At 39.5% G+C, this 11,065-nt stretch overlaps 2 pseudogenes; both read right to left on the bottom strand.

The window, feature by feature from the left end:
- Positions 1–3,617: 3,617 nt before the first annotated feature.
- Positions 3,618–4,502, bottom strand: LOC149191609 (E3 ubiquitin-protein ligase SINAT2 pseudogene; annotated as a pseudogene).
- A 5,139-nt stretch (positions 4,503–9,641) lies between these two features.
- LOC149191608 (E3 ubiquitin-protein ligase SINAT2 pseudogene) lies at positions 9,642–10,526 on the bottom strand (annotated as a pseudogene).
- Positions 10,527–11,065: the final 539 nt, after the last annotated feature.

Raw genomic sequence — 11,065 nt, 5'->3', positions numbered from 1 at the left:
CAATTTTTCTCATGGTACACTATTTAGCAGGAGTCTTTTCTTTATTTGTGCACTTGTTGATTAATTCTTGCAACCATTCTACCACTTTATTATTGCATAGTAACTTCATACAAGTCTTCAGAAAAGTAGCTAGTACTAAAGGATCTACCTCTTTTGTCGTACTAATTTTTGGTATTTTCTCCTGGCTTCTTGAGGTGGAGGCCTTAGTGAAGTTCTTCTTTACTTCTGTTATCACAAAATCAGTACTAAGGGCTGCAGCCAAGCAAGATTTCATGTAACTCTTTCAACTAGACTTTAGACTAAGGATTAGCCTCCTTAGTCAAAGAGGGCTCTCTCACAGACTTTTGATAAAAATCAATCACAACAACAGATGGCTAACTCTTCACACATTTATGAAAACAAAGCTGGTTGGACACATATCAAATTGGTCTTCATTGGGCTATGGAGTCTCACACATTTAGTAAACAAAAGCACAGTCATTTCATGGAAGTCAAGGCTCTTTGCATCAGATGTTCAAACATACTTTACATAAACCACAGCTTGCCAAGCATACAGGAAGTCAGAGCATTAAACATGAATTCTGAGTGATTATGCTGTAACAAGGCTGTAAAAGAACATTAAGAGAATAAACCACCATCACATTTGAACAATATAATCCATTGAGAATCTTGAGAAGAAACAACAGCTGTTTTACTATTACTGTAATAAGTCTTTTACATTGGCCCAAATAAAACTCTGTTTTTGTATAAAATCTCCAACCCCTATTACATCCTAGTTTTCAACATATATAGGAAAACCCCCAAAACTATCACTATCTTGAGTCTCCTCAACAAGCATGAAGGGAGAACTCGATGATCTACCATTAATTACCCTTATCTATTTCTAAACCAACTCATTAAATACATGAAGTGTTGGGCTGTAAATACATAAAATCCTAATCAAACTAAAACACTAATTCCATTCTCCTCGTATGCTTGATTCTTCTTGGATCCTTGACAGCTGTCCTCCTTCAGTTAGGCTGAAATGGCTGAGCTACAGATGCAAGGAACGCTGACTTTGGATGCTTGAAAGCGCTGATGGCTCATTAATTGACCAAAAGATGTGCTCTATTTTAACGGTCTCTGTCTCCCAACATTCTCCGAAAGTGTAGCAGCATGTTCCCAACTCTTTAAATAACCCCAAGTATGGAATGCTGCCATGTTTCTGATGTGCTGTAAGTGGTATTGATATACAAGTGTTTCTCTTCCTCAACTCCCGCTCACAGTATCACAATAGCTGTTGTGCGTTTAAAATCACCACCTACAGCAGTTTCGTAGCGCGCTACGAAACTGCTGTGTGATTTTTAAAAAACACAGTCTACCTCTAAACTCCTCACAAAATTGAATAGCTACTGTTGCCATTCTTCAGTTTCATTTCCTGAAAAAGGAGCACCATATTTGTCTTGTCTTGACATCTGAACGAAATACTAAATAATCCACATTGGCCTTTCGCTCAAATTTCTGGTCTTCACTTATATCTATGAAATCAACCTGTTGGTGTTTCGCTTTTTACTTTACTTTCCTTTGCAATTAGCACAGCAGAAGATGAGGGAATGAAAGCAAAAGCAATGTTTGACAATAATTGGAAGCTCCACATCAATGATCATTTTTCCATGGAATGGCAATTCCACCTGCCAAACAAAATCCTCACTGTTTTTGACCACCTTGTCAATTACTTTTGGATGTGTTAAAAATCTGATGATTTTCTTCCAAGGTCTGAATTTGAACTATAAATGATGCTATTGGAGGTTGCTCCTTCAACCGCTTTGAAGGTTCTGGAAAACATTGTACATATGATAACCTACTTCCTTCTATTGAAATGTGCCAATTCCACATCCTTATCTTGAAAAGATCAGACATCCTGTAGGAAATATAAGAAACCAGATTTTCTATTCTCCAATACCTTGATTGAATCTTCGGCCTCCTCGACCTTTAGACTTCCCAATGTTGGTGCATGCATCAACAGCTGCAAAAGCATCCAGCTTGCAGACACTCTGTTCAACAGCCACATGACAATCAACCATACACACACCCTGAGTAATTGCTACAGTGTCTTTCACATTGCAAGCGCTCTCATCAACTGTCACTGGAAACCCAATATTGACTTTCCTTTCTTCAACAGCCTCAATGAACTCAGCCTTGTAGGCACTCTCATTACCAGTTACTGGGGCATCAACCTTAGAAACACTCTCATCAATTGCCATGGGTTCTTCAACCATGCCCAGGCTTTCATCGTTTAAACCAGGTTCATCATTATGGCAGAAATTATCATTGACAGCCATAGTCGCATTAACACTGTGAAATCCTTCAACTGAGAAAAACGCATCAATCATTTGGTTCACTGTCGGTAGTGTTACAAGGTGAGTCAGAAACAATGCCATCTTTTAGAACCTTAGCGCCATTACAAACTTCAATCTCATGTTTGCCATGCCCCAAAGCATGCTTATGAGAAGCAAACGCTTCCTTATATCCCCAGTGATTTTTTTAGAAGTTTCATTCGATACTGTTATAGAATCCTTTACAAGAGCTATCCCCTGCGCTACTTTACAGAATGCATCAGTTTCTGGAAGTAAGATAAGGTGTCTGTCAGCTGGTGCTTGAAGATGCATTTCTGAAACATGACTCACATTGCTAGTTTCTTGTCTACCAATTTCACTTTCACAATTCCAACAATTTCATGCCCTGGCATCAATGGATACTCTGAATCATCATGTTCATTTCAGGTCCATACAACATCGGCGTAACAAACTCCACCATGAATTATCTTTAATGATATATCATCAAGGCCTGGAACCCTTCGGATAAATTGGTAAGGCGACCAAACACCTGATGGATCTCGAGCTGCCCAAAATGCGGGAAAGTTGTGGCAACACGTTGCTTTACATTATCATCAAGGATATCACTATTAAGCAATCCATCCAAATCTGTCTTTGATAGTGCATATTCCCTACAGAGAACATCTGTCACAAGATTTTCGGGAGTTTCAGTTCCTTTAACAGAAATAACCACACACGGCAAATGGCGCAACACCACAGCAAAATATGCAGCTTCCCGTTTCGCTTGATAGACACGTCCTTTTCACAGGGTGTCAGGAGGTAGATTAACAAATTTCGGATATGCCTCAGCATGACCCCACCACCAACTATCACCTTGTAATACAGGTCTCCTGTTACGGCTCCAAGGGGTCAAAACGCCTTGCCGATATAGCCATGCACATGGAAATATAATTGGATTAACATTCCATAAGAACATTTCTGGTGTATGCATTTTACCAAACAGTAGGCATGCGTTCTCCAAAGATGCCACATCTCCTTGAATTTCAACATTAGGATCCATCATATTCTCATATTGATTTGAAACCCGGTAGCATTATGTACATTTCACCTGTATGTATAGATGATTTTTGCATCAGACTTGAGCATGCGAACACCAAATGCTTCCATCACCTGCAGACTCAAAATAGATGAACACATCAAACCTTTCATTAATAATTTTACTCCAAATTCGAGGTAGATTAGACTACGATGAGTCATGGACCCACTATCTAGTAGGATTTACCAATAAGACAATTTCATAGCATCATCTCTGTTCTTTCCATATACGACCTGTGACCCTCAGTTTCCTCTGAATAATCAAACCATCATGACTGTCCCGGACTTTCTTATGGCTGTCGCAAATGCTTCTTGGTATTCCTTGCCAACACAGCTTTCGTCCATTTTCCCCCACGCAAAATTTTTTTGCTTCATTATCATCACCAATAAAGCGCAAAAAGGCCATATACACAGGGGCCATTCCAAACTGGAATGTTTCAAAGTGCAAACAGATTTGTTGACCAAAACAGTTGAATACCGTCAGCATCCATGTTACATTATCCACCTCCTGAGGATTAGGTTTTACATATCAACGATTGAAGGTGCAGCCATTGTGCATGTCCAACTTGTGATCATTTCTCAAGTGAGTCACAAGCGCTGGCATGTACCCAGTAACTGAGCATTCAGAACCTGCGTAAGGGCAACTGTAAGTCCTGAACATGCATTGTTGTTCATGCTTGAGTTTGCTATAATATGTGAATATGTCGTGACAACCAAGCTTTCGATGTCTGCAAGGAAGTTCCAGAGATTCTGCAACCTTTTCAAAAGCCATACATCTTATATTCCCCAGTTCATGTCTGCAAGTGGGGCAATGGTTATGCACTCTCAACTTGCAGAAGTATTTTCATGAGAAGATGAAACAAAATGCTCAGGTCAGTAAGGGACATAGTAAGAAGAATCAAAGTGACATTCATTTGGACCCATTTAATCGTTTTGTTCAGAGCCACTTTCGGGATATGTATATGACAGGACAGAGGCTCGGAGTTCTGAATTAGTTGAGGATGGCATGGGGAATAACATACAAGAATAAAAACTGCTTACATATCCGTTGCTTTGCCTCTAGCAGATACAATCACAATACCGTTTGCATCATTGTGCTGGTGGAATGATCTTGACTAATACGACCCCATTTTCCGCCAAAGAAAAACAAATGTCAATCAGGTGTCTATGTTCTCTGTCGATGGAAGAACTAATACACGAACAGCTAGTATCGTTTACCCAATCTTTAACATTTCAAAAACTCATCACTGACACGTACACGATCCCACAACCATGTAAACCTTGATATCTTCAATCTTATCTGAAAGATCTGACATTAGACCTTTAAGCAGATCAACCTCATCCACAGCAGTTGTAGCCCGTGTACAAAAGGCATGATAGGATTTGGACCTCCACTGAAAACTTGAACAAATCCCAATTTCGTAGCATGCTACGAAATCACCTAAACAGGCAGCGCTGCGAAACTGCTAAAAAAGAATTCATGCGCTGCGAAAACACCCTGTCTTTAAGCTAGGCTAAAAAAATTTTGACAACAGAATTTTCAGTGATAACAGTGGCTCCACTTGGGATAGTGTGCCCTTGTGGTACACTAAGAACCCGCAGGTCCAGTGCCTTATCCGTTTATGACGAACAGAAATTTGCTTGACAAGCATGACTGTAGGAGAAAGAAAGCTACATCTACTAAAAAAAATGCTCAGTTAACCTTGAGCTTATTTGCATTTACCTCTACCTACCTACCCTAACCATTTCAACTTCTTTCTGCTCAATCAATATGAAATTTCCAATGTAACCAATCCTCTGTTTTATCTGATATTTGACTTCTTTGACTGCATCGGAGTTCAGAACCAATATAATATTGTGATGACCGCTGCCACTGAAATTGTCTCTGATCTTCTTTGAAAAACTGAAATACTGGAGAGTAAAACTCTTCCATGTAATCAGCTACAGGATCCCAGAATACATGATCAGCTTGTTTTTCCTTGTAACTTTCCAGCTGTGCAAACTGATCTTCAACCACAGTGTTCAGTTCCTCAATCGTGAAAGAGAAAGGAACCAGCATAATCTCCTTGCGTTCTGCCATAGAAAACTTCTGAGAATAATGATCATGATCATGAAAACTGTATGCCTGAATTTGTCCTTATAAACCTTCAATTTCCTTTTCAAGGTCCTCAGCAAATTCATCCAAAAATCTCATCCTATCCTCTGCCTTGCAGTCAAAAGATTTTAGATATGAGGATAATGACAAAGAAAAAGATTCATTTGTTTCTTCTTTACTATGATCATCATTCCATTGTTTGAAACCTTCAACTGAGGGAGAGTCTGCCACCAACTCTGACCTATCTATCCATTCCTCCAAAAACATGAGCCAAAGGTCTTGAAATGACTTAATGGATTTGGCAGGAAAGCATTCAACCCACTGTTTGCACTTCCCTTGAAGTGAATCATAGAATAACCTTATACAAACATCCTCATGTTTAACTCTCAGAAGCTCTAAAAATTCACAAAAATCTGATATATGATTCAAGGTTAAACTCAAATCTTCTCCGTTGTATTTGGGACCATTCCTTAGAAAATATGCATCCTTGGGAAAATGATTTGGGAAACCATGAATTCCTGAGAAATCTATGCATGCATACCTTGAACAAAGAATGGCAGCTTCTGGGTCCTTCATAACTCCAGTGGAATCACCATGAATGTATAAACCTTGAATTCTTCAACAATGGAGTCACCAAGGTAGTTTTGCAGCCTCGAAAATCATTTTGAACTCCTGCTACCTTCAGAAATCCAATCTTCAAATTTCGGGAGAGAATAAGCTTCAGGCTCCCGACAGACGCACCAAAATGTTATCACAAAATTAGTACTAAGGGCTGCAGCCAAGCAAGATTTCATGTAACTCTTTCAACCAGACTTTAGACTAAGGATTAGCCTCCTTAGTCATAGAGGGCTCTCTCACAGACTTTTGATAAAAATCAATCACAACAACAGATGGCTAACTCTTCACACATTTATGAAAACAAAGCTGGTTGGACACATATCAAATTGGTCTTCATTGGGCTATGGAGTCTCACACATTTAGTAAACAAAAGCACAGTCATTTCATGGAAGTCAAGGCTCTTTGCATCAGATGTTCAAACATACTTTACATAAACCACAGCTTGCCAAGCATACAGGAAGTCAGAGCATTAAACATGAATTCTGAGTGATTATGCTGTAACAAGGCTGTAAAAGAACATTAAGAGAATAAACCACCATCACATTTGAACAATATAATCCATTGAGAATCTTGAGAAGAAACAACAGCTGTTTTACTATTACTGTAATAAGTCTTTTACATTGGCCCAAATAAAACTCTGTTTTTGTATAAAATCTCCAACCCCTATTACATCCTAGTTTTCACCATATATAGGAAAACCCCCAAAACTATCACTATCTTGAGTCTCCTCAACAAGCATGAAGGGAGAACTCGATGATCTACCATTAATTACCCTTATCTATTTCTAAACCAACTCATTAAATACATGAAGTGTTGGGCTGTAAATACATAAAATCCTAATCAAACTAAAACACTAATTCCATTCTCCTCGTATGCTTGATTCTTCTTGGATCCTTGACAGCTGTCCTCCTTCAGTTAGGCTGAAATGGCTGAGCTACAGATGCAAGGAACGCTGACTTTGGATGCTTGAAAGCGCTGATGGCTCATTAATTGACCAAAAGATGTGCTCTATTTTAACGGTCTCTGTCTCCCAACATTCTCCGAAAGTGTAGCAGCATGTTCCCAACTCTTTAAATAACCCCAAGTATGGAATGATGCCATGTTTCTGATGTGCTGTAAGTGGTATTGATATATAGGTGTTTCTCTTCCTCAACTCCCGCTCACAGTATCACAATAGCTGCTGTGCGTTTAAAATCACCACCTACAGCAGTTTCGTAGCGCGCTACGAAACTGCTGTGTGATTTTTAAAAAACACAGTCTACCTCTAAACTCCTCACAAAATTGAATAGCTACTGTTGCCATTCTTCAGTTTCATTTCCTGAAAAAGGAGCACCAGATTTGTCTTGTCTTGACATCTGAACGAAATACTAAATAATCCACATTGGCCTTTCGCTCAAATTTCTGGTCTTCACTTATATCTATGAAATCAATCTGTTGGTGTTTCGCTTTTTACTTTACTTTCCTTTGCAATTAGCACAGCAGAAGATGAGGGAATGAAAGCAAAAGCAATGTTTGACAATAATTGGAAGCTCCACATCAATGATCATTTTTCCATGGAATGGCAATTCCACCTGCCAAACAAAATCCTCACTGTTTTTGACCACCTTGTCAATTACTTTTGGATGTGTTAAAAATCTGATGATTTCCTTCCAAGGTCTGAATTTGAACTATAAATGATGCTATTGGAGGTTGCTCCTTCAACCGCTTTGAAGGTTCTGGAAAACATTGTACATATGATAACCTACTTCCTTCTATTGAAATGTGCCAATTCCACATCCTTATCTTGAAAAGATCAGACATCCTGTAGGAAATATAAGAAACCAGATTTTCTATTCTCCAATACCTTGATTGAATCTTCGGCCTCCTTGACCTTTAGACTTCCCAATGTTGGTGCATGCATCAATAGCTGCAAAAGCATCCAGCTTGCAGACACTCTGTTCAACAGCCACATGACAATCAACCATACACACACCATGAGTAATTGCTACAGTGTCTTTCACATTGCAAGCGCTCTCATCAACTGTCACTGGAAACCCAATATTGACTTTCCTTTCTTCAACAGCCTCAATGAACTTAGCCTTGTAGGCACTCTCATTACCAGTTACTGGGGCATCAACCTTAGAAACACTCTCATCAATTGCCATGGGTTCTTCAACCATGCCCAGGCTTTCATCTTTTAAACCAGGTTCATCATTATGGCAGAAATTATCATTGACAGCCATAGTCGCATTAACACTGCGAAATCCTTCAACTGAGAAAAACGCATCAATCATTTGGTTCACTGTCGGTAGTGTTACAAGGTGAGTCAGAAACAATGCCATCTTTTAGAACCTTAGCGCCATTACAAACTTCAATCTCATGTTTGCCATGCCCCAAAGCATGCTTATGAGAAGCAAACGCTTCCTTATATCCCCAGTGATTTTTTTAGAAGTTTCATTCGATACTGTTATAGAATCCTTTACAAGAGCTATCCCCTGCGCTACTTTACAGAATGCATCAGTTTCTGGAATTAAGATAAGGTGTCTGTCAGCTGGTGCTTGAAGATGCATTTCTGAAACATGACTCGCATTGCTAGTTTCTTGTCTACCAATTTCACTTTCACAATTCCAACAATTTCATGCCCTGGCATCAATGGATACTCTGAATCATCATGTTCATTCCGGGTCCATACAACATCGGCGTAACAAACTCCACCATGAATTATCTTTAATGAGATATCATCAAGGCCTGGAACCCTTCGGATAAATTGGTAAGGCGACCAAACACCTGATGGATCTCGAGCTGCCCAAAATGCGGGAAAGTTGTGGCAACACGTTGCTTTAAATTATCATCAAGGATATCACTATTAAGCAATCCATCCAAATCTGTCTTTGACAGCGCATATTCCCTACAGAGAACATCTGTCACAAGATTTTCGGGAGTTTCAGTTCCTTTAACAGAAATAACCACACACGGCAAATGGCGCAACACCACAGCAAAATATGCAGCTTCCCATTTCGCTTGATAGACACGTCCTTTTCGCAGGGTGTCAGGAGGTAGATTAACAAATTTGGGATATGCCTCAGCACGACCCCGCCACCAACTGTCACCTTGTAATACAGGTCTCCTGTTACGGCTCCAAGGGGTCAAAACGCCTTGCCGATATAGCCATGCACATGGAAATATAATTGGATTAACATTCCATAAGAACATTTCTGGTGTATGCATTTTACCAAACAGTAGGCATGCGTTCTCCAAAGACGCCACATCTCCTTGAATTTCAACATTAGGATCCATCATATTCTCATATTGATTTGAAACCCGGTAGAATTATGTACATTTCACCTGTATGTATAGATGATTTTTGCATCAGACTTGAGCATGCGAACACCAAATGCTTCCATCACCTGCAGACTCAAAATAGATGAACACATCAAACCTTTCATTAATAATTTTACTCCAAATTCGAGGTAGATTAGACTACGATGAGTCATGGACCCACTATCTAGTAGGATTTACCAATAAGACAATTTCATAGCATCATCTCTGTTCTTTCCATATACGACCTGTGACCCTCAGTTTCCTCTGAATAATCAAACCATCATGACTATCCCGGACTTTCTTATGGTTGTCGCAAATGCTTCTTGGTATTCCTTGCCAACACAGCTTTCGTCCATTTTCCCCCACGCAAAATTTTTTTGCTTCATTATCATCACCAATAAAGCGCAAAAAGGCCATATACACAGGGGCCATTCCAAACTGGAATGTTTCAAAGTGCAAACAGATTTGTTGACCAAAACAGTTGAATATCGTCAGCATCCATATTACATTATCCACCTCCTGAGGATTAGGTTTTACATATCAACGATTGAAGGTGCAGCCATTGTGCATGTCCACCTTGTGATCATTTCTCAAGTGAGTCACAAGCGCTGGCATGTACCCAGTAACTGAGCATTCAGAACCTGCGTAAGGGCAACTGTAAGGCCTGAACATGCATTGTTGTTCATGCTTGAGTTTGCTATAATATGTGAATATGTCGTGACAACCAAGCTTTCGATGTCTGCAAGGAAGTTCCAGAGATTCTGCAACCTTTTCAAAAGCCATACATCTTATATTCCCCAGTTCATGTCTGCAAGTGGGGCAACGGTTATGCACTCTCAACTTGCAGAAGTATTTTCATGAGAAGATGAAACAAAATGCTCAGGTCAGTAAGGGACATAGTAAGAAGAATCAAAGTGACATTCATTTGATCCCATTTAATCGTTTTGTTCAGAGCCACTTTCGGGATATGTATATGACAGGACAGAGGCTCGAAGTTCTGAATTAGTTGAGGATGGCATGGGGAATAACATACAAGAATAAAAACTGCTTACATATCCGTTGCTTTGCCTCTAGCAGATACAATCACAATACCGTTTGCATCATTGTGCTGGTGGAATGATCTTGACTAATACGACCCCATTTTCCGCCAAAGAAAAAAAAATGTCAATCAGGTGTCTATGTTCTCTGTCGATGGAAGAACTAATACACGAACAACTAGTATCGTTTACCCAATCTTTAACATTTCAAAAACTCATCACTGACACGTACACGATCCCACAACCATGTAAAACTTTGATATCTTCAATCTTATCTGAAAGATCTGACATTAGACCTTTAAGCAGATCAACCTCATCCACAGCAGTTGTAGCCCGTGTACAAAAGGCATGATAGGATTTGGACCTCCACTGAAAACTTGAACAAATCCCAATTTCGTAGCATGCTACGAAATCACCTAAACAGGCAACACTGCGAAACTGCTAAAAAAGAATTCATGCGCTGCGAAAACACCCTGTCTTTAAGCTAGGCTAAAAATTTTTTGACAACAGAATTTTCAGTGATAACAACTTCCATGAAGATCACTTTAGCATGATTAATATAAAAGTCTACTTCCTTTGGATTAGCCCTGCACACCCACACATCGT

This window comes from Pinus tabuliformis, chromosome 2_2, assembly GCF_031772625.1.
Source record: "Pinus tabuliformis cultivar Carrire ecotype Pingquan chromosome 2_2, CPIR1, whole genome shotgun sequence".
NCBI lineage: Eukaryota > Viridiplantae > Streptophyta > Pinopsida > Pinales > Pinaceae > Pinus > Pinus tabuliformis.
The sequence above is the reverse complement of the archived record's forward strand: the minus strand, read 5'-3'. Positions and strand labels throughout refer to the sequence as shown.